We start from the raw sequence: 25,049 nt of genomic DNA on the forward strand, positions 1-25,049 counted from the left end.
TTTTCCACTATGTGGACACTTATATTGATGGTGCAAAAGTAATACTTGGTCGTACTGCCAGCACCTTAGTACAAGGCAACCAGTGGAACCAAACTATGACCTAATAGTCATCACATTCTAATCCACCACACAGGAAAGAAAGAATGAATTAAGGAAGGAAGGAAGGAAGGAAGGAAGGAAGGAAGGGAGGGAAGGGAGGGAGGGAAGAGTGAGAAATGCTCATCTGTCCAAATTCAAATAATGGACTCAGAGACAGAAATATGGTGAAAACGAGACTTTTAATATGTTCTTGCAAGAGCGGATGTCCATCTGGTTGTGCAGGCACACATGGAGTAGCAATCATAGGCTATTTACCCCTAAGGCAGCGGTTCTCAACCTGTGGGTCGTGATCCCTTTGGGGGTCGAACGACCCTTTCACAGGGATCGCCCAAGAACATCGGAAAACACATATATAATTACATATTGTTTTGTGATTAATCACTATGCTTTAATTATGTTCAATTTGTAACAATGAAATTGGAGGTCACCAAAACATGAGGAACTGTATTAAAGGGTAGCGGCATTAGGAAGGTTGAGAACCACTGCCCTAAGGTATGAGATTCCCTCTTCTGGTTCCTCATTGGCTGAGTACTATGGGGTTAATAGTTTCCTCATACTTCGCCTAGGTCTTATTGCCTCCTATTGGGCCATTTTTTAAAAAATGGGCTGAGGTCTTTTCTAGTTGTCTCCACCTCCCCCTGTCTAGTGGAGGAGGGTGCATAGAGGGTTTTCACATCCACAGTTCTTTGTTCTTATATCCTCTTCCCTCCTCCCTACATTCTGTTTGCCATGGGGAAATTTAGTAACTGTTTCCATTAAAAGTTGACTATGCTGAAGATGGATCACAGAGGCCTGTTTCCTAGAGAAGGAAAAAAAGTTTTACTTAAGAATGCCCATTAAAAATTGTTAATTTCATTAAATCTCAACACTTCAGTGAAATTCTTTGTCATGGTCTGTGTGAGAGACTGGGCACACAAAACACTTCTACTCTTGCCCCAGCTGGATGGCTCAGCTGGGTGGAGCATCGTCCTGTACACCAGAATGGTTGCGGGTTTGATTCCTGGTCAGGGCACACACCTAGGTTGCAGGTTTGATCCCCCATCAGGGCACAGATGGAGGACAACAAATCGATGGTTTTCTTTCTTTCTCTCTCTTTCTCTTCCTCACTCTAAAATCAATAAACATATCCTTGGGTGAAGATTAAAAAACAAAACAAAACACTCCTACTCTGTATTGAAGTAGCAGGGTTGTCTCCAAGAAAAATGATTGTGTTATTATTTGGGTTGCAAGATGAACTAACTGCTTTGTTCATGAAACCTAATTTTTACTTGAAAAAACAACTTATTCCAATTTAGGTATTTGGCTGACACTTTTTTGAAAATAAACAAAGTGAGGCTGTCACTTCAAAGAAAATATCTGGCAATATTTGTTGCCAAATAACCTTTTAGAAACTGCCTCTTGCTAAAGTTTGGGTAGCATCTACAATTATCCAAAATGGCTATTAAAATACTGCTCCCTTTTCAACTATATATCTCTGCAATACCAGATTTTCTTCATGTTCTTCAACAAAAACAACATATAGCAGATTGAATGTAAAACCGATATGAGTCCAGCTGTCTTCTATTTTCAGACATTTAAAAAATTGAAAAAAGGAGAGAGACCAAGATGGCGGCATAGGTAAACACCGCAGACTGCTGCCGCAAACAACCACTTCAAAAATACAACTAAAAGACGGAACGGACATCACCCAGAACCACAGGAAGGCTGGCTGAGGAGAGACTCTTCAACTAGAAGGAAAAATAACAGCACACCGAGGCTCAGAGGAGGCGCAGTGTGGAAAAAACTCAGGTGCGGAGGTGCGCGCGCAAAGCGGGCTGGTGGCTGAGAGCGCGGTTGTCGTTTTCGGTCAGGGGGGAGTCTCAGACTCTCTAATTTTCTTTTTCTTTTGGAAAATAAATATATTTTAATTAAAATGTTACTTATGTTATCAGTAATGGATTTATTCTTTTCAAACAAATTAATAATAAACATTTTTAAATGTCTGTTTTGATTTCTAATATGTTTCTTATTTATAGGTAGAACTCAAATAAACAAAAGCTCTTTAGGATTCTCAATAATTTTTAAGTGTCAAGGAATCCTGAGACCAAAACCTGGTCCACTTGATAGTTTTCATAGAAATGTATAGTAGAAATGAAAAGGAAAATGGGGGGCGGGGGTGGAGGTGGGAGGGCTTGCAACCTAGTTCAGTATCTGGTTAAAACTGTAGTTTTCCTTCCCCACTCTGACTGACTTGGGCGGAGCTGCAGAGACCCTCAGGGGCCCGCCACAGGAGGAGATATAGAAGCCAGAGCCTCCCCATGAGTTCAGTTCAGGATTTGGATCCAGAATTCCCCTGGACTAGCAGATCTGCGAAATAAAGGTTAAACTTTCCTCCCTCAGAGTGCTGGCTGATTGTTCTCCCGTGCATTCTGCCACAACAGAAATACATAACATGACTATGTAATAAAAACACTGTAGAAAAATGTATAATAGAAATATAAAACAGAAATGCAAATCCTACATTTCTATTAGCATAGATGAGATCATTTTTATTTCACCACAAAAGAGAATTTCATTAAAGTAAAAAGTCAAGCAGCAGAGCCCAGGTCTGGCAAGTCCTCTCAGTGGCTTGTGGGAGTTAAAAGCTGTCAGGGAGCAGTGGCAGGTGGCAAGGGAAAGCCAGCAGGGACTGGATTGGGGAATAAGGAAGGCCTAGTGGGATAAGATCTCCAACGCTCTCTATGCCTCTCTGGGCAGAGAGATTTGGACCAGGAGAATGAACTCTGACACAGATTACTTTTTTAGGTCAACTGTGTTTCCCCTTTTGCTTTTCCCCTGGGGGATTCCTGTTCTGTGCTACCCTGCCTCAGGGAAAGCACTGAGGTTGGAACTCCTGAGCTTTGTTTTCAAAAGCCTCAGGGCATTAAGGAGGATCCTTTACATCTGGGGAGAAATATCCCCAGTCTAAAATGAAAGTGTCTCTGGCTTGGGGTAGGAGTCGAAGTCTAGGGTCCCCGGTGACTTGCTGTGTCCAGTGCCAGGACACAGCAGGACCTCCGAGAGACTGGCCATCAGTGCAGCAAGAGGCAAAACATTGGCCCAGACTTCCCCACCCACAACGAAGGCAGCATAGAGGTGGCAGAGGGGAGACACGTGACATCTCAGCAGGAACCTGTGTGGACAGATGACTAATGCCTTCCTGGGCCTCTGAGATATCTCAGCTATGCTGAGAACCTGGGATTTTGGCACAGCCTCCAATGGGAAGCCCCAAGAATGACAAGGTGAATTTCTCACTAGTTCCTTGGAATGGGGGCACAGAGTTAAAATTAACTATTGAGTGAAAAGTAGAGAATTGTGAATATTATTTGGTGATAAGAAGGAATGAAGTATTGATACAGGCTACACCATGGATGAACCTTTAAAACATTATGCGAAATGGAGAAGTCACAAAAGGCCACATATTGTCATATTGTATGATTCCAGTTATCAGAAATATCCATAATAAGCAAGTTTGCAGACATAAAGTAGATTCATGGTTGCTGGGGAAATAAGGGATAACTAAAGGAAGCAGAGTTTGGTTTGGTCTGGTTTGATTTGGTTTGGCTTGGTCTGGTCTGGTTTGGTCTGGTTTGGTCTGGTTTGGCTGGGGGCATGTATGATGAAGATGTTCAAAAATTGATTTGCGATGGTTGCACAACTCTGTGAATGTACAAAAAAAACATTATGTGTTATGCTTTAAATGGTGAATTATATGGTCTGTGAATTATATCTCAATAAAGCTGTTAACAAAAAAGCAGAGATATAATCTCTCTTACCTCCTGCGTTGTGTACTGAGATTCAAACCCATTTTATGTGCACGATGCTTTACAAAGTTATTTTATAAGGTTGTGTCAAGCTGACATGGTAACTTCTGAGCACACACACTGTGTGGCTCAGGACTTAGTCATGGGGAAAGGGACAGCAGGGGGCAGAAAACAGGCTCCAGGGAACATGCGATGGCAACAACTGGTCTAGGCAAGTGGCCTGCACCACCAAGAAACCACATATACCACCAGGGCACCGTTGTGGAGAAACCAGAGCAAGCAATATTCAGAGATGTGGAGGGCAGCCAACATCAAGGATTTCCTCGGCAGATGGCAAGGCCCCAGATCAGGGAAGGGTTCAGTGGCAGGAATTCCACCCCAGGGCATGATAGCAATGATGGCTGCAGCCCCAGAGAGAATGGGTAAGTTACCCGGGAAGACCTGAGGCAACCAAGCAGGGACCTAATTGGTGATAGTAATAATATAAGTATATAATTGATGTCATTTATAATAAGAAGTATAAATCGCTTAAGGTCTATAACAATAACAGACACTATCTGCCAGGTACTGTTATACGTACTTTATATTTTTAAATTTAAATCTTTACAATAACCCTCTGAAATAGCTACTAATATTCTCCCCATTTTATAGATGAGAAAATTGAGTCACCGAAGGGTGAGGTAACTTACCCAAACTCATTAGGAAGGGCAGAGCTATGATTAAAACACAATACTATCCCAGGGCCCATTTAACAACACTACCATGCTGCATTCAGGGTAGAAGCCCACTTGCCACAACTGAGCCATCAGGACCAGCAGGAACCATGGTCGATGTGGAATCCCTCTCAGCATTGAACTAGAGGTCTTTATGCCCTTCCCACAGAGGAAGGATTGGTTCTGAAACCTGGGCTGGGGCCAAGCCTGCAGGTAGTGGTTAAGCGATGGCCACTATAGAGAGAAGCAGGGTAGAGAATCAGGCAACTGCTGACACACATCTTATATCTTTTCGTTTTTAACACAGTACTGTGAGATAGGTGTTATTTTCTTTATTTAAAAACTAGAGGCCCAGTGCAAAAAATTCATGCACGGGGAGGGGGGAGAGGGGGAGTCCCTCAGTCCAGCCTGTACCCTCTCCAATCTGGGACCCCTCAGGGGATGTCCGACTTCCTGTGGGATAGGGCCTAAACCAGAAGTCAGACATCCCTCTCACAATCCGGGACTGCTGGCTCTTAACCACTTGCCTGCCTGCCTGCCTGATTGCCTCTAACCACTCTGCATGCCAGCCTGATAGCCCCCTAACTGCTCCCCTGACAGCCTGATTGATGCCTAACTGCTCCCCTGCTGGCATGATCATCCCCAACTGCCCTCCCCTGACAGCCTAATCACCTTCAACTGCCTTCCCCTGTGGGGCTGAGGGAACTGGGGGACTCCAGCTGGATGAGGCAGGGCTGAGGGGACTGGGCACCACCATCTTGTGGCTGTGGGTGCCGCCATCTTGTGAGGGCGTGGCAGTCAATTAGCATGTTCTCTCTTTATTAGATAGGATGAGAAAACTGAAGCTCAAAGAGATTACACAATTGGGCTGATGACCTAATAAACAACAGAGACAAAATGGGATCCCAGACCTTCTGACTCCAAGATGGAAGCCTGTGAATTGGCTTTTAGAGATTGGCAGGCAATGTTAACCAGCCGGTGAAGTAGAAGATGGACTGGTTAAACACATGGGGCTTGGTTTCCACACTCCAGCTATGCCAGTCACCCTATGATCTTAAAAGAACTGCCTAACCTTTCTGTGTCTTAGTACCTTCATCTATAAAACAAGTTTAGTCATAATAATAATGCCTACCCCCTGGAGTGGCTTTGGGAATTAAATGGAACATTGTGTGTGTGAAGATCTAATAGAGTGTGCAACATATGAGGTGCTCAACAAGTGGGAGGTGCTGTGAGCAGGCATTTTTCTTACTGTACTGCTGAGTGCAGACAAGCTCTGAAGCAGCCCAGATCTCTCTCCTGGGCCGTTTTACCTCTTGACTCAGAAAACATCAGTGCTGAAAGGAACATTAGAATTGATTTAATCTAATTCTCTTTTTTAACAGAGGAGAAAATTGAGAGTTAGAGAAATTAGATGCGTCACCCAAGCTACTTATCAGGAGAGCAAAAACAGATCTTTTCTTAGTAACATAAAAAAAATTTAAAGCTGTTAGGATGATCTAGAAAAGAAGAAACCTTAATAGAAATATAATTGAGACAATGTCAGGTAGCCTTTCAATCAGGGATGTAACTTAGTAGGAAAAGAAGGCCCGCCAACCTAAGAAAAGCAGGATAACTGATGGTGCTTTGGTGGGGCCTCCCTCCCACTGTCATGTGCACACGTGAAGGGGCACTTCCCCGGGAATCAGGAAGTATTGCTTTCAGATACTCATTCCCTATCACCCCATTCCTCTCTGGTGGTATTGTCTGTAACCGAACAAAGGAAACTTGACCTTGAGTGATACACAAGACAAGTTAACAAAAGAATGGGAACCAGTGTCTTGGAGAGCATATGGTAGGTATGTGATTAGTGTTAGAAAAAGGATCAGAGGCAGGAAAAAAAAAAAAGAAAAAGTCCTTTTATATCACTTGAGTGGGTTGCCTTCACTTGCTAAAAGACTAGCTGAGAATCGGATGAAATTAACAAGCAGGTGCTAAACGAGGATGCAGAATATTAAAGAAGGTGCTTTGAACTGAGCAGGTAATAAAGAGCTTTGAGAATGAGGTTTGAAGAAAACAAATGTGTGTGTTTGTACACATATGCTTATCTGAGAATGTCTTCTCCCTTTGCAGTTAAGAGCTGCCCTCAAAGGCAAATTAAATTGCTGTCCACTGTGCTATTTACAAGTGTCAGGGGTGGTTCTCAGGCACGATGGGAGATGCAGTGGGAGTAGACAGGGCAAGGCAGTTCAAGATTATTCGGAGCAGAGATTCCAAACTGAAATTGCTGGATCCACCTGCTAGCATTAATTATTCAACAATTACTGTCTGCTTAGTGTCATTGCTGTATCTTTTAAGAGAAAGAAGTATATTTGGGGAACATTTGACAAATCTAGTCACCAAAAAAAGGGAAGTTAGAATTGTGTATGCTTTTTTAACCACACATTATTAAAAGAAACTAACTTTACCCATTTGATAAAACCACACTGAGTGATTACCAGGCAAAGAAATCAGCCCAGACTTTCCAACGGCAGAACCAGTGTGCCTGTTCTATTTAATCTGTTCTTTTTAAGCAACTCAACTGAGTGATGTTAACTTGCATATTGTTTTGCATAGATTTGCATTTTGGGTCAAAGAGGCACTTGGTACAAATGTTCAAAGGAAAAGTTCAGTTAATATTGCAAACTATCAAAAAATACTGCAAACTACCCACTCACACCATCAGCTGTAACATCATTTACCACTAATAAGATTGATCTCAAAGATCACTTGTCTTTCTGGAGATTCTTCCAATGGGAGAACCACAAGCATTATGGGAAAAGGAAATTGCCCCCAAATTGGGACAGTTGACATAAATTACAGGTGATATGGAATTCCAATCTAAATATGCACCCACTCTGATGAATGATGCACACCCGTTCGCCATGCCTGATGTTACTGTTTGTTCATTGCTTGCATGCTAGGGCCACAGGTTCTCAAAGAGAAGGTGCTGAAGTCAGTGTTCTGCTCAGCTGGCAGCTTTCTTTTCTTGTGGAGACATCCTTGAGGAAGTCCAATTTCTGTCTGTCTTCTTATAGACTTGGCATTTTGTCATCACAGAACATGTGCGAGTTCGCCAGCAACCCGTTCTAGCCTTTATCTCCCTCAACTTTTATACAGATTTGATTTTACTTTGGTGGGCAACTATAAATGTTGACCCAGGAGCTCCTGGGTTTACAAGATTTTGCTGGCATTTTCTGTGTTATATGTATCTACATGTTTGTTTGTTTTTTGTCTGTTTACACCATTGCTTTGACCATTTCAGTCATTTTAGGGAACTTATATTTAAACGTGCATCCACAAGTAGACTTACAAGTACCATTTTCATGATAGTTTTCATCTCTTTCACAGTTTAAGTTGCCTGGTATACATAAATACACATAGAAGTAACTGGCATATAATTTCTGTATACCTCTTTTAGCTATGTGGGCCTACCTCTAAGAAAAATGTTGCCAATCGTCTCCTGCTTCTTAAGTAAACTAGGGAAGAAACTCTCACTAAAGGGAAGATTGGAATTGGAGTCTTCACTAACAGGATTCGATCTCACCTCATCTCATTCACTTCTGGAGCCCAAATGCCTAAGCAGCAAGAATTGCCACTAGCATCAAGGTTCTAGAGCTTACAAGGTATGAGAAAGGACCAAGGGGGTAAAAATTTCCCTTGTGATAAAGGGTGAAGATTCCAGAGAAAGGGGACATGGACAGTAGTCTGCAGGCCTTAAAAGGGGGCTGTAAGAAAAGAATGGGTGGTTGAGGAGAAAAAGACGAACAATTCAGAAAACCCTCTTCCCAAAACCTCAATCCTGAGAGGCCCGGCTTCTGTGTGGTACTCAACAGGAAGAACCCTAAGTTTAAATTGTTGCTGCCTCTGTTCCTTTACACTACATTGTTCTTTCGGAAACATACCTCCTTCTAGGGCCAAAATCTCCAGATACTGCTGAACAGTGGAGCCTTTGAGCTAGTGATAAAGGGCCCAGGGACCTCCAGCCTCCCACTAGATCTAACTTGATGGAGAAGCTCAGTGATCCATGAAATATTGAATTCTTCCTGAACCTGCATGAATTTTGTCTCCATTTTCAGAGGCCTCAGGAAGCTAACATGTGGATTCTGAGAATTTCAAAATTTGTGAAGTTCCTAAGAGTCATCAAGGAAGGGAGATGTGTTTACTGCGATTCTTTGGGATTGTAGAATTTCTTTGCCCAGATTTTCTTAAAAACTTCAGGAAACAAAGAGACTAATGGGAAATACAGGAACGCCTCCAGGAAAATAATAACCGCCCCCCCCCCAAAAAAAAATACTCATTTGAGTTACACAAACAGAGCATATTTCTAATATCTTAGGTCAAATAGTGACCTGACTAAATGTAAGATAAAGTGCATTGGGGAGGACATTGTTTTTCAAATATTAGACTCATTCATTTTTAGTGAGTCTCATGGGTGATCTTCACTAAAAATGAAGATCACAAGATGCCAAACCCTGAGACTCCAGAGGGAGCCTCACAAATCTATTTTCTAATGAGCACTGCAGGTGCTCATTATAAACACTAAATTCAGAACAGAGTAGGCCTCTTACAAAACATGTTAAGTCATGTCACTCTTTTGCCCAAAACTTTCCAAAGCCTTCTCATCTCAAAATAAAATCCAGCTCTAGCCGGTTTGGCTCAGTGGATAGAGTGTGGGCCTGCAGACTGAAGGGTCCCAGGTTCAATCCCGATCAAAGGCACATGCCCAGGTTGTGAGCTCTATCCCCAGTAGGGGACATGCAGGAGGCAGTCAATCAGTGATTCTCTCTCATCATTGATGTTTCTATCTCTCTCTCCCTTCCTCTCTAAAATCAATAAAAATAAATAAATAAATAAAATCCAAATTGGAGTCTTCACTAACAGGATTAGATCTCACCTCATCCCATTCACTTCCTCACAATGACCCACATAAAACTACATTATCTAACTAATCCAGTGCTAAACCTCTCTGGTTTCATCTTGTACCCTCACAATGACCTACATAAAACTACATTATCTAATCCAGTGCTAAACCTCTCTGGTTTCATCTTGTACCATTCCTCCCTTAGCCTTCTTTTTAGAGAGACATCAATTTGTTATTCCACCTATTTATTCATTCATTGGTTGACTCTGTGTGTGTCCTGAGCGGGGATCAAACCCACAACCTTAGCATATTGGTACGACACTCTAACCAACTGAGCTACCCAGCCAGAGCATCCTCTCTCAGGCTTTGCACTAGCTATTTCCTCTGCCTAAAATGCTTTTCTCTTGAATAGCCATGCTCGTTCCCTCACTTCCTTTGGGTTTCTGTTCAGATGTCATCTCATTAGAGAGGCCGCCCTAAATGTGATAGGCAGTTTCTAAGATGGTTGCCAATGATTCCACCTCCTGGTATTCGCATCCTTGTATAATCCTAAATGCTTCAATGTGGGCTAGATTTAGTGACTTGCCTCTAGAGAATAGAATTAGGCAGTGGTGATGAGAGCATGTTACCAAAAGGACTGTGGCTTCCATCTTGGGCACATTCATTCTTGCACTTGCCCACTCATTCTGAGTGAGAGCAACTGCCACATTGTGAGCTGCCATAAGGAGAGGCCCAAATGGCAAGGCCTGAGGGAGGCCTCCAGCCAATAGCCAGCAAGAAAATGAGACCCTCAATCCAACAGCCTGACACACTGAATGCAACCTCCTGAGTGACCCTGACACTAGCTAATGTCTACATCATTTCAGTGGCTATTTTAATTGTGGGTCTCATCCAGCTCACCTCCATTTCAATCAGGACCTCTGAAAGGAAACAACACCCTGCTGATGTACGAGCCCCACCTTTAGTTTCCTGTATTGTTCTATAACTCAGTCTCCTTCCAGCTGTAAGGACTCTGAAGTTATCACAAAAGTTCTTTCAGACCTTTATGGGCTCAGAATTAGATTCTTACTTTGAGAGTCATTCAGAGAAAAATATAAAGTAGTTCCTTCTGTCACTGTTACTGAATGGCCTCTTAAAACCCCACTGTCTTTATAACCACTACCAGACAATAAGGTAATCCCGAGAGCAATAGGCAATTATTGCCATTTCAAAACCATTGTGCAGTTGCCTCTGAAACGAAATCATTGGGTTATATGATCTTCAGTTATTATGGACTTATGCCATTCCCTGGCAGGAAGCAGCATAAGTGGGGTCATTTTTACAGAACAATAATGTTTAAAACTTTAATGCTGGCCAAGCAATAGGAACAATTTTCCTAACAGAATTGAACTGAGGATAAATGGGACGTGTGACAAGCTATTCTGCTACACTGGTGTTTCTTAAACCCTTCAGGAACTGTATTTTATTCATGGTTTTATTACAAATCTAGCACAATTCCTGTTATGTGGGAAGTGCTCAGAAAATGTTTGTGGATTAGATGGATGAATTGGCAAATTAAAGGGTTATTGTGAGCCCCTGGATGAATGTCTACATGTCTTATAAGCTAGTCCACCTGGGTATGACTTCCTGGGTGGTCGCTTCTTTCTTGCCTGAGACAGCTGGTGGCCTCACTTGCCTTGGTGGTTAAACAGACTTGACTTTCAGATCTTGGCCGGACACTTCCTAAGTGTGCAACATTGGTCCTGTTACTTAGTCACTCATCTGTAAAACTGACATAATAATATTTACCCCCTTAGGGTTATTTAGAGCACTTAATTAGATAACATGTAAAATACCAGGAACAAATACACCTAGGCCAGTGATCGCCTACTGCGGCCCCTTGAGTGTGGCTGTTCCACAAAATACCACGTGCGGGCGCACACGTACAGTGTGATTGAAACTTCGTGGCCACACTCAAGGGGCCAAAGAGCCGCATGTGGCTCGCGAGCCACAGTTTGCCGACCACTGACCTAGGCAATCAAAATATACTTGTTAATTAAGCCTAGCTCTATCTTCTTTCACTACGAACAAAAATATCCCACTTCGCCTATTTCCTCTCAACCAGTTTCATTTCCCAAGCCCCAGTGAGGCTGGCCCTTAGCACAGAGAAATGTAAGCACAAGGATTTCATTATTGTGTTTGCTAACTCTTTTACTTCAAATATTTTCTTTTTCCAAAGTGCTTGCAAGCACATCATTTCTTTGAGCCTCCATAACTACTCTAAAATGTTGATAGAACAGGAGTTGAGGCCCTATTGTACCGATGAGGAAACTGAGGCATAGAGAATTAAATTAATTACATGAGATTACACAGCAAGTGATACAAAGTGGGGTCTCGGACTCAAGCCCAGAATCTTTTCACTATATTACATAGCCTCTAGCAAGTGGGTAGAAGCAGAAAAGCCAATAAAATGACCCAAATGCATCTCTCAACCAATATCCTACCTGAAGCAGTGCAATACTGTGCAGGCAGCTCCTTCTGGAATCTCAAACCTGGGCCTTTATAAATTAACTAGAGCAGTGGTTCTCAACCTTCCTAATGCCGCAACCCTTTAATACAGTTCCTCATGTTGTGGTGACACCAAACCATAAAATTATTTTCATTGCTACTTCATAACTATAATTTTGCTATTGGTATGAATCATAATGTAAATATCTGATATGCAGGATGTATTTTCATTGTTACAAATTGAACATAATTAAAGCATAGTGATTAATCACAAAAACAATTTGTAATTATATTATATGTATTCGATGGTCTTAGGCCACCCCTGTGAAAGGGTCATTCGACCCCCAAAGGGGTCACGACCCACAGGTTGAGAATCGCTGAACTAGAGACCCAGTGCATGAAAATTTGCCCTCTCGCAGTCCGGGAGCCCTCGGGGGATGTCCATCTGCCAGCTTAGGCCTGCTCCCCAGGGGATTGGGCCTAAGCTGGCAGTCAGACATCCCTCTGGCAGCCCAGGAGCCCTCGGGGGATGTCTGACTAACATCTTAGGCCCCTTAGGGAGTGGGCCTAAGCTGTTAGTCTGACATTCCCCCACGCTGCCGCAGAGGCAGGAGAGGCTCCTGCCACCACCGCTGTGCTGGCTAGCCATGAGCCGGCTTCTGGCCGAGTGGTGCTCCCCCTGTGGAAGCGCACTGACCACCAGGGGGCAGCTGCTGGGTTGAGCGTCTGCCCCCTGGTGGTCAGTGCACATCATAGTGACCAGTCACTCCCGGTCATTCCACCATTAGGGTCAATTTGCATATTGCCCTTTTATTATATAGGATAGACCAGTGAGCATCCATGACCAACAGGAGCCTTTGAAAGGGTGAAAGGCCAAGCCTTCTTTTAGTCTTCCTCTGAGTGTGAGGTGGCAGTGCCAGCCATGGGCCGCTCTGGGTAACAGAAATCTTAAAATTGAGAGGTAGTTTCTTTGTGTACATCACAACCCTGTTTTACAGGTCCTATAAGTACACAGCCCCAAAACACCTAACGAAGAAATCTCCTCTCACCCCTTACCACTTTGCAGCAGAACAAACTATATCTGGCAAGGAAGAGTAAATTCACACTCATGGCCCACCTACTAAGTGCCAGCCACTAAAGTCAATAATAAAGGAGGATGAAAGGAAAAATTGAAAATATACTACCAATTAGGTAAATTTAGGTCATTTCAGATTTAATCTGTGTCAGAGTACTCCTCTTATTAAAAAATTGATTTACTTATTTGAATTGTGTATACATTCCCAAAATGAATAAAAAGGATACAAAGTAAAAAAAGAAAAATTCTCTCTCCCACTCTGTGCCCTAGGCACCCAATTCCTCTCCACCAAGGGACTGATTATTATTAATTTCTTGGATATCATTCTGGACTTATGTATATATAAACAAATACATGTACATATCTGGTATAAGTATTCTTTCTCTACCCTTTTGTTACCCCATTTTTTGCACCTTAATTTTTTTCAGTTAACAAAATATGTTGGAGACCTCTCAATGTATGTATATAAAAAATCCTCATTTTTTAGGGCTGCATTATATTCCATTATTTGGATATACCAAAAATTATTTAACTAATCTCTTATTGATAAGATATTTGTATTGTTTCCAATTTTTTGCTATTACAAACAATGTGCAATGTAAACTTGTCATTACCTATATCTGACAATAAATCTGTAGATAAACTTCTAGAATTGGCTTTGACTCATCAGGGGATATAGATATTCATAATTTTGAAGGATATTTCCAAATAACCTTCCATAAGATTATACCAATTTATTTTCCCACCAATCACACTCTTACCAACAGAGCATGTTCATTTCTTTTATCATTGCCAATCTAATATATGTTGTCTGTGTAAATTTAATTTCTATTTCTCTTATTATGAAGTAAGTTATCTTTTATATGTTTAAGAAATATTTGGCTGGGCCACAGTGGCTCAGTGGTTGAGTGTAGACCTATGAACCAGGAAGTCACAGTTCGATTCCTGGTCAGGGCACATGCCCGGGTTGCAGGAGGCAGTTGATCAATGATTCTCTTTTATCATTGATGTTTCTATCTACCTCTTCTTTCCTCTCTGAAATCAATAAAAAAATATATTTTTTTAAAAAGACATGTTTGTACTGTATTCCCTTTTCTATGGACTTCCTATTTTTAGGTATGGCTGTTGGTCTTTTTTTATTGTAGTTTTTGCATATAAAGAAAATTAACCCTTGTCTACTAAATGAGTTGCAAATATTTCCCCTTTTTATAATTGCAGTTGACTTTGCTTATAATGGGTTTGCATTTCAGAAAAATATTCCATTTATTTATTCTTTGAAGCATCTCTCTTAATTGGAAGGAGCCAGACTTTACTGGACAGGTAGGAAAGGAGCCTGAATTTGGGAACACTTCACTCTTAAAGATTTTCTCTCCTGTCTGAGCCTATCCTTAATTGCTCCTGAATAATGATATTGTCACAGAACTTAACCCAGTGAATAAAATTGAAATTACTAACCATGACTTACTACAACAGTAACACAATGCAAAAGAAGCCATTTTCTGCCCTTTGGCTTCCCAGTATGAAGCCTGAGGAAGAGGAGGAAGAGGAGGAGGAAGAGGAGGAGGAGGAGGAGGAGAAAGGAGTAGGGAAAAGAAGAGGAGAAAGGGAGAGAGAGAGAGAGAGAGAGAGAGAGAGAGAGAGAGAGAGACCTGTTAAGAAGGGCTCCTGGTGGCTAACTGAACTAAAAATTTTTTTTAAAAAGACCCTATCAGCCATTTTTGCACAGGGACCTCTCAGGCAAACTGCACTTCCTGGATGCCCTGGGTGCCGCTAAACTGACCACCTCTGCACCACTAAACTGCCTGCCTGCACTGTATTTCTGCCAACTGAGCCAGACCTTATAAAGGTTTCCTGAAGTCCTTCTCAACCAATCAGCCTGAGGCTCTCCCCCATCCAATCTGTGCTGTGTAGTTCTGACCAATCAGAACGACTCTATTCTGACCAATCAGGACAGTGCCTTTGGACCATCAAACTGTGGGAATTCAGTATCCTCATTTGCCTGAGGAAAGACCAATCAGGGACCAGGGGCAGGGATTTCTGTCTACATAAGCCTGTTCCACTCTGAGTTCTGGGAACGCATTTCCCACCAAAGGCTGAAGAGTGCAGGAGCTGAGACACTGAAGACCACTTGCCAGGGCGGACCTGTGCTGAGCGTGGCTGCCCAGCTGAAGAGGGGCCTGGTCCTGGCCTCCGCCACAGCAGCCCTGTGTTATCCTGGAGCTCTTTGCACTGAATAAAGTTTTCCTCTTCACATTCCTCTTCACCACACCCCAAGTGGGCGATTCCTATTGGCATTGAATTGGTGCCAAAGACCATCAGTTGACACCAGCTAAATCAGAGAAAAAAAACTAATGTTCTGAAAATCCCTAGAGAATGTTGTTGACACATCAGCTTTCATTCTCTCTGAGCCTACTTCCTACATACAATTCCATTATAAAAGTCCTTGCTAGATAGTCATTCAATGAATGGGACTGAGGTGAACATGAAGGGGCCTGTGGTTAGGTTATTAGAGGGATGGGAAAAGACAATAAAGAAAAGGGGTAAATGAACAACAGGCAACATCACACTGTTAAGTGAGGGCATTTCATAACAGGAACGAAACTGCGCCTGCCATAGGCAGGCAAACACATTTCCCCACACAGGGGATGTGTCACTTCTTAGAAGGCCAAAGGTCAGTCTCAGTGGTAGATTTCAGGACCCCAGAGATTGTGACAATTCGGGGTGAAGTGGGGGAGGGAGCCCCTTTTCAAGATCTAGTAAAAATGTAAGCAATATTTCTCTAATGTCACCAAGAAAATGTGCTGAGGCAGCTTTGGAGAAGATTCTGGTTCCTTCTGCATTTCTCAGCCTGATCTGCGGTAGTTACTTATACCCTCAACTCTCCATCTCAGCTGGTCAGCATCTGAGCGAATGATTGCCTTGCTGGACATGTCCCTGGCCCGCTGATGAGTGCGTGTCTGGAACTCTAGAATCACGCTGCGGCCTTTCTCTGAGCTCCCTCCTCCCGGGCCCTTTCTCTCCGCCCTGAGGCACTGTGCTGGGCAGCACAGAGCAGGCAGCCCTTCCCAGGCCTGGCTTCTGCCTGGCTTCCTGACCCATGCTCTGGCGCCTGCTCTCCCTGGGGCATTGCCCTGAACTTCAGCCTCCTTGGCAAGGGCATTGACAGCATGGCTGGCCCCCAGCCACCATCCTGTTCCTCTCAGAAACTGGCCAGAGTCCTCTTTCCACCGGATGGTACCCCTCCACGAAGCACCCCGCCCCCTCCTCCTGACCACCAGTGTTTCCATTATCCAGTGCACAGGTTTGCCCCTGCTGTGCTTCCCTCCCTCCACTAGGTGGGACCCCATGGACATCTGTACCAGCTAGATCAAGCCCAGATTCATTGCACACAGACACCAACTCATCCGCTTTAAACAATAAGTACGTTTTTTCGCTTATGTCACGAGAAGTCCAGAGACGGGAAGATTCTAGACTTGGCTGATTCTGGGGCTCCAGGTCTCCTTAAGGACCTAGTCGCTCGTCTTTCTTCTCTGCCATCCCTACTATATTACCAACTCCTTTCACAAGATGGGCAGAGTCGCTCTAAGCAATGAGCAGTGGGGCCAAGATCGGCTCCCATGGGCTCCCAAGAGCCAGTTGCTAAATTCGCCAGCCAATTGTCCAGCTATTGGTCGCTTAAAGTCAGCCATCATGAGAGAATTTGCAGCACAGAAATGGAAATAGGTAAACACTGCAAACAAGGGCTTTTTGTTTTTGGAGAGGGGGTTACCAAGGGGTTAACACTGCATCATATCCTCACACAATAGTATCTAGAGACAGGCAGAGTCTATTTCTCAAATGCATCTTTTTTGAAGAGCAAAGAAACGTCTGGAAGGCTTACAGAAGATTCCCCCCACTCCCACCTCCTTGGCCTGATTGTGTCATGTGCCCATTTCAACCAAAAATTGGCCAGTGGACAAGGTTCCGAGGACTCCCCTGAAGCACATTGGATACCCGATACCTGAAAACCAGGGTTCTCTTAGCTGGAAATAAGGTAGGAGATAGCCTGTGGGTAGACATCAGCAGAGTTTGTCAAACCAAATTCATCCATTGCACTTGGTAGCTATGGCTCTTTACTTATTTTAAGCTAGAAGAGTTTTCCTACTCACTCATTTTTTAAATATATTTTTAATGATTTCAGAGAGGAAGGGAGAGGGAGAGAGAGATAAAAACACCAATGATGAGAGAGAATCATTGACTAACTGCCTCCTGCACACCCCCCTACTGGGGATCGAGCCCACAACCCGGGCATGTGCCCTTGACCAGAATCGAACCCGGACCTTTCAGTCCACATGTCAACACTCTATCAACTGAGCCAAACTGGCTAGAGCTCCTACTCATTTTTTTTTTTTTTTAATGACACTGACCTTTGAAGACTCCAGACCAGTTGTCTTGCAAACAATCCCAAATTCTGGATTTGTCTGATTGTTATCTCAGGATATTGTTTTTCTAGCCAGGCTGAATCGGTCACTCCTGATGCAAAGTAGGTGGTGCACTCAAAGGATTAAATGAAGGGAGTTAAGTCAATGGACTATTTGCAGGCATGTGTGCAGGCATAGAGAACAACAAGGAGTGGTGAAGTGCTCACAGTACCACTTGGGACCTGTCAACAGAGCTTTGGAAAAAGAGCCCTAATAGGAGCCATAGATGTAAAAGGACACAGTTACTGCCCCAAATGTACCCAGGTGGGGAGTGAGGTGGTAGGGAATAAATACCCCAAATCTTTTTTCTTCATCCTCCAAATTTCTGCCAGAGACTCTCCATTAGCCAAATTGAATCTGAAGCTAAAATGCAAGGGATCCTGGGTGATACATTCTGCAGAGGGATGTCTCCAGGGGCATAAAGCAAAATGGAGAAAGGCATCAAGTAGACTTATAAGGGCAAATGGAGAATAACCAACACACAGCTTAAACATTTTTGGCTAGAATGCTTCATAGGTCATGCTGTGAATTTCAGATTGAATCACATCAGGAGAAACATGTTAGGTGGTCTCACCATTAACAAGCTAAGTTTTACCGCTTGGTTAAAGTGATGACAGCAAGACCTCACCACTGAGAAGTAAAGGTATGTTTTCACTTTCACAATCGGCCACTTTTCACGTGATCAGTTCAGCATTCATTAATGATTCCAATCTGAGTCAACTATTTCATGGGGGTTGCAAAGTGTTAATTTCTCTAATTCTTTCCTTCATTTTTGGTTGAATCCAGTGAAATTTTGTAGACTAAAAATAGTTGAATATCAATAATTGCATAGGTTTCTAATGAAAACATTCTTTGGGGACAAAGCACATCTCTCCTCAACTATGGAAAAACAATTTCTCCTTAAAAGATGAGGTAAGCCCTGACCGGTTTGGCTCAGTGGATAAAGCATTGGCCCGTGGACTGAAGGGTCCCAGTCAAGGACATGTACCTTGGTTGCGGGCACATCCCCAGTAGGGGGTGTGCAGGAGGCAGCTGATCAATGTTTCTCTCTCATTGATGTTTCTAACTCTCTATCCTTCTCCCTTCCTCTCTGTAAAAAAATCAATAAAATAAATATTAAAAAAAAAAGAAAAGCTGGCTATGAAACACCCATTGTTTCATATGGGTGGCCAGTGACACAGGCGGCTTGACCTCAGCTGGTTGAGTCCCTTTAAAAAAAAAAAAAAAAAAGATGAGGTAAATGCTTACATGTTTTCCTTTATATAACAATTGTCAAAGTAAAAGTAACACCAAATGAGTAAGAGCTGTTGCTACTCCTTTTACTTCTTCCTCTCCTCCTCTTCCTCCCTTGTTGTTGTTGTTGTTGTTGTTGTTCTTCTTCTTCTTCTTCTTCTTCTTCTCTCCTCACTTCTTCTTTTTAATGCTAAATTTAGCCAGGGGGAGCTCCTTCAAACTGACTCCTTAATAGGTCCCTGTTAGTCTTGGAGGATTTCCATTTTTTCTGGAACTATGGGATTTCCTAGGCTCACTTAGGCTAAATTATGTTCCCTTGCCCCAGATCTTTGTCAAAAAGACCTGGCTCAATTTAGTGGAAAATGATATTTAGTGCAACATCTATGCACTAGGTGTGCTCATTGCTACACACAAACATTCTTTAAACCAGGAGTTTATATTCACATTTACAATTCAAATTTAACATTATGGGGTAGTCAGGAATAGTTATGAGGAACAAGGATTTGAGGTGGCCTTGGGAGCTATTCACCACTCCTTTTTTAAAAAAAATATATTTTTATTGATTTCAGAGAGGAAGGAGAGGGAGAGAGAGGTAGAAACATCAATGATGAGAGAGAATCATTGATCAGCTGCCTCCTGCACACCCCACACTGGGGATCAAGCCCACAACCCAGGCATATGGCCTGACTGGGAATTGAACCATGACCTCCTGATCCTTGGGTCAATGCTCAACCACTGAGCTACGCCCGCCCACCTCACCACACCTTTTTTAAAAAATAATTTTTCTGTAATATAATCACATTTCCAAAGAAAAACAAAATAAAAAATAAGAAAAGAAATTGGCCGGGTAGCTCAGTTGGTGAAAGTGTCAATATGCCAAGATTGCAGATTCAATCTCCAGTCAGGGCACATACAAGAAGCACCTGATGAATGCATAAATAAGTGGAACAACAAATCAATCTCTCTCTGTCTCTCTCCCCCCAGTCCCTATCTTGTCCTTCCTTCCTCCCTCCCAGAACTCTCTCTCTAAAATCAATATTTTTTTAAAAAAAAGAAAAGAGATTTCCAATAAACATACCCTTTTAACACACCATTTTAAATAGCTTTATCTAAGTCCTGGTGGTTAAGAATTTTAATAGAGTGATAAAGGGCCACATGTGGGGAGAGGAGTGGGAATTTCAAAGGTTCTAAAGTATGTGTAGATCTTGAAACAGAAATGTATATGGGGACATCGCTCCAACAAATCAATCTCTCTCTGTCTCTCTCCCCCCAGTCCCTATCTTGTCCTTCCTTCCTCCCTCCCAGAACTCTCTCTCTAAAATCAATATTTTTTTTAAAAAAAGAAAAGAGATTTACCAATAAACATACCCTTTTAACACACCATTTTAAATAGCTTTATCTAAGTCCTGGTGGTTAAGAATTTTAATAGAGTGATAAAGGGCCACATGTGGGGAGAGGAGTGGGAATTTCAAAGGTTCTAAAGTATGTGTAGATCTTGAAACAGAAATGTATATGGGGACATCGCTCCTCTTTAGGCCTCGATTCTCTGGGTGCATAACTCTTCCCCTATTCTTGTCTGTCAAAATCATATTCATCCTTAAAAATGCAGCTCACTCGCTTTCCCTGACTCCCCCAGCCAGGTGCATTTTTTGTGGACCTGATGCCACTTTTTACTTGATATCTTTTAGAGGCATTTGTGTACCTATGTTATCTCCCTAACGAATTTTCAAGGACCTCAGGAATTATATCTGGTGGTCTCTCTTCTCAAAGGCCTTTGCCCAGTAGCTTCACGAGAGGCTTTCAGTAAGCATTGGCTGCATTGAACTGGGTTGTGGAGCATCCTAGGATGAATCTAACACGTTTGCACTGTGTTATGCAGACCTTCTGTAACTGTTCTGTCCCCAGGTTGGGCAAAGCATTCCCTCCACATGATTATCTTTCACCCTGCTTATTTACGTTTGAAACCTAGGGCCGATGTTTCTAATTATGAAAGTGTTACTCAAGGTTACTTATTACAACCCTTCAGTTCCCTAGTAATACTTCAATTTACTTTAAATACTGCTTCTAATTTTAAAATAACAGTTTAAAATGCCTTTAAATAGAATGTACTAGTTTTTAAACAGACATATATAGTGCTTCACATGTACATGTTAAAATGTCATTAGATTGAGAGGTGTGTGCGACTCCTTAAGGCAGCACAAAGTGACTGAATTGCCTTCTTATTCGGCTGTAAAGAAAGAGACAACCTGTTGTTATTGTGTAAACTCGTCATGATAGAGGCAGATGGACACATTATTATAAGAGACCTGAAGGTCCCTTTGAGCTCTGTGACTTTAATTGAGCTTTATAAATTTACACACTCCCACCTGTCTCATGACTAAACTAAATTGGTTTAGATCTAAAACCTCATTATCAGCAAATAGTAATTTCAGTAATACTTGACAACAGAGAAATTTGTTGGCCTCCATTTTCTTATCTATAAGATGAAAAAGTTGAATTGATCTCTATGATCATGAAGCACTATAACTCCATAAATCTTTTGGGAGTCTGTTATAGGTCAGCTACATGCTTTCTATGATATTGACTGAGAATTATTTTTTGGCTCCTAAATCTTCCTAATAGCTGATGTATTTTTCTAAAAGACAAATTTAACTTTATCGAATACCTTTAAATTTCTAACAGAAGTACGTATTTGGGGAAAAGGATAAGGAACAGACAGACATATGGAAAGACCACAGGACATGGATTTGAATCCCAACTTTTTTACTTACAAGCTATGACTTTGGGAAATTTACTTACCTTCAGTACTTGCATCTAAAATTAAAAAACAGCTACCACTTCACATCCATTAGGATGGCTACTATCACAAAAACAGAAAAGAACAAGTGTTGGTGAGGATATGGGAAAAAATCGAACCCTTGTGCACTATTGGTGGGAATATAAAATGGTACAACCACTGTGGAAAAGTATGACCATTTCTCAAAAAAATTAAAAATGTAATTACTATTTTTCTATTTCTAGATACATACGGGAAAGAATTGAAAACAGAATCTCTCCATTTGTACACCCATGTTCATAGCAGCATTATTTACAAATACCTAAAACATGGAAGCAACCCAAGTGTCCATTGATAAGTGAATGTGTAAATAAAATGTGATATGTGTGTGTGTGAATATTATTCAGCCTTAAAAAGAAAAGAAATTCTGACATAATGTTACAATATGTATGAACCTTGAAGACATTATGCTAAATGAAAGAAGTTGGACACAGAGGACAAATATTGTATGAGGTATGCTTAGAATAAGCAAATTCATAGAGACAGAAAGTAGAATAAAGGTTACTGGGGCTGAGGATTGGGGGGAATAGGGAGTTATTCTTTAATGGGTATAGAATTTCAGTTTGGTAAGATGAAAAGAGTTCTGGAGATAGATAGTGGCAATGGTTGCACAATATGAATATACTTTTTACCACTAAACTTAAAAATTATTACAATAGTAAAATCTACATTACGCATATTTTACTACAATTTTAAAAGTTGGAGAAAAATTTAAATAATTTCTATGTGTGGTATTGTTATGAGAGTCAAATCAGATAACATAGATGAAAGCTCCTGCCATAGCACCTGGCACCCTGTGGATGATGAACAAACATTTTTTCACAGGCCCATTAGTATAGTTTTGGTGGAAAGAGGTAATTGGAATTCCCAGGTCAGACTGCCCACGGTGCTCATTCAGGTTCTCGTTGTCAGCATCAGAAATCTGATAGACAAAAACATATATAAACATTTTTAAAAGATATGTACTAGAAGGATTTGGAAGAGTTCACAAAATCTAAGAGAAGGCTAGAGATCCAGGCCCAGCAAAGGACAAAAAGCAAGGTCACTTCAGGGTCTATGTAGCAGGACTATTGCAATTGTCCAAAGTGTTGCCACTGGACTAAGTGAGCTCCAACTATTTTCAGTCTCCTATTGTCACACTGATCAAAACTCAGGTCCCAGGAAGAGGGCCCATTTACCAGTAGCTTCCCCTGAATCTTACCTCTTCCCCTTATCTAGGGGTCATCAGGGCATCTTAGTTAACAGTCCCACCAGAATGCAGCCAATGAGAGAGAAGCCACTCCCCAAAAGGAAAACACTCACGTCATTGCCCAGAGGCAGTGAATAGATAGATAACAGGTCTGACAAAATTAAAATTTCCACTAACCACCAACACTTTTGCATTCGGGGAACGTAGGAGGTGTTTGGGATGGGAAAGCACTACATGAAAGTACTTCTAGAGCTTCCCAAAAGACCTTGCTGCTACAGGTACAAAAGTTATAAGGGAATTGGAAATCCAGCCAACCTTAGCCCCTAGTCTGGAAGGGTCTGCCCAGACCTGACAGTTGTACCCCAGTTGTGCTGCTATGTGGCCCCTTTATCTCATTTATCCAATCCTGTGACACAAGCCTTCATCTCCTTTTCCCGATTCCACTTTCCATTAAACCCTGTACCTTGTTAACCTTAAACTGAAATATTTGCCTGTATAGAATTTCTAGCTACCAACCTCAGTCAGTTTTCTAGACTTTTGTACTTAACACTTTCCCTTTGATATTGTCATTTAGTTTAATTGAGGTGATATCTATATTATTTACCTCTCTATGCCTCAGTTCACTTCTGTGTGAAATGAAACCTGAAAGGAAATTGGGAGCAGATGAACAAAGAGTAGGGAGGCTAAAAATGTGAGGAGGACAAAGCCCTTTTGACTAAGCACTTGATGCATCCAGTGAGAAACATCAGAACATCTTCACACTGCTATTTACTACTGAGTCTAAGACGGTCCAACACAATGCATCCCAAACCTTATTATGAGACAAAAATTACCCCCCAAACCTCATCATAAAGGCCACAGCATGGACCAGGACAGTACCATAAACCAGTGAGGAACTGACAAATATCCAGGGATCTGTTTTCTAGTTCAGCTTTGCCACAAACAAGCTAGGTTGCCCTGGAATACTTACTTACCTCTCTGAGCTTGCATTTCCTCCCTGCTTTTACATGCAATGAAGACAAACAAGGTGGAGCCAGACCCGCAATAAGAGCTACAAAGAAAAGAAGAGCAGGGTGAGGGGACAGAGAGTGACCAAGGTTCCATTAAAGATGCCGTGGTCCGGAAAGACCTCTCTGGGAAGCTGACATTTGCAAAGATTAAAGGAAATGAGATCGTCAACATATGGATAGTTGGGTCACGTGAGAGGGGTCCAGGCAGGATCTTTCTTTTTTAATGCTCAGTGCTGTCTGTCATGCGACAAGAACTTTCATTCCCTATCAAATTTCTGATCCGTGTCCGGAGGAAACCATGAAGAGGTCATGCCAGGCCAAGACAGGCCCCAATGGAGCTGGATGGGGCACAACAGAGACGAGGTGCCCAAGACTGAGGGTGCGGCATGAAAGTCGTGCCTAGCGGGGAGTGATGGTCAAGTCCCAGTGAACAAGTCCACAACAGGTCATCAATTTAAAGGGATTGTTGAACAATGGAACTCTGGAGATTAAATGAGTGGAGAAAATAGAGGAGCTGAAGTCCCAACAAGTCAAGTTGTAAAACAGAAATTATCCCAGAATGATGTTTTTCAAACTGAGAGTGATGACCCATTGGAGAGTTATCACATCAATTTAATGGGTCATGATTAGCTTATTTCAAAAATTAAATTAGAAGAGAATGGACTTGCCAGAATACATCACATAGAGGAAGGGCAGCGATTGATTTGCAAAGCATCTATACAATAAAGAGGGAATATGCTAATTTGTCCATGACGGTGTCCCAGTCATGACCAGTCTGTGGGCAGGGCCAGGGGTGGGGGCTTCCACCCCCAGCGCTAATGTCACTCTTCCTGCATGCATCCCCTTCAGCACTGGTTTGACGCTGTAGGGTAGGGGGAGGGCTGGGCTTGACAGGGGACCTAAGGCCGCACCCCCTACCCAGTGGGGCTTGACAGGGGACCTCAAGCTGCACCCCCTGCCCCAGCTGTGCCCCCACCGGTAGGGGCTGAATGGGGGTGGGGCCGGCCGGTCTAGGTCTCACCCAATGGGGGTGGGGCTGGCCAGGTCTGGGTCTTCTGCATTTTTGAAGCATGTGAGGATGTTGGGCGGGGATTTGACTCTAGGTCCCACGGCACGCTCCAGACTCTGACAGGATGGAGGTTTTATATACATTTTACTAATTTTCTTTAATCTCTGACACTTCTATTATAGAGAAAGGGCAAATAGCAATATTAAAATATTTCTTCTCATTAATTCTCTTTTAATGTGCACAAATTTCGTGCACCAGGCCACTAGTTTGTTTCATA

This window comes from Myotis brandtii, unplaced genomic scaffold (assembly GCF_000412655.1).
Source record: "Myotis brandtii unplaced genomic scaffold, ASM41265v1 scaffold1037, whole genome shotgun sequence".
Lineage (NCBI taxonomy): Eukaryota > Metazoa > Chordata > Mammalia > Chiroptera > Vespertilionidae > Myotis > Myotis brandtii.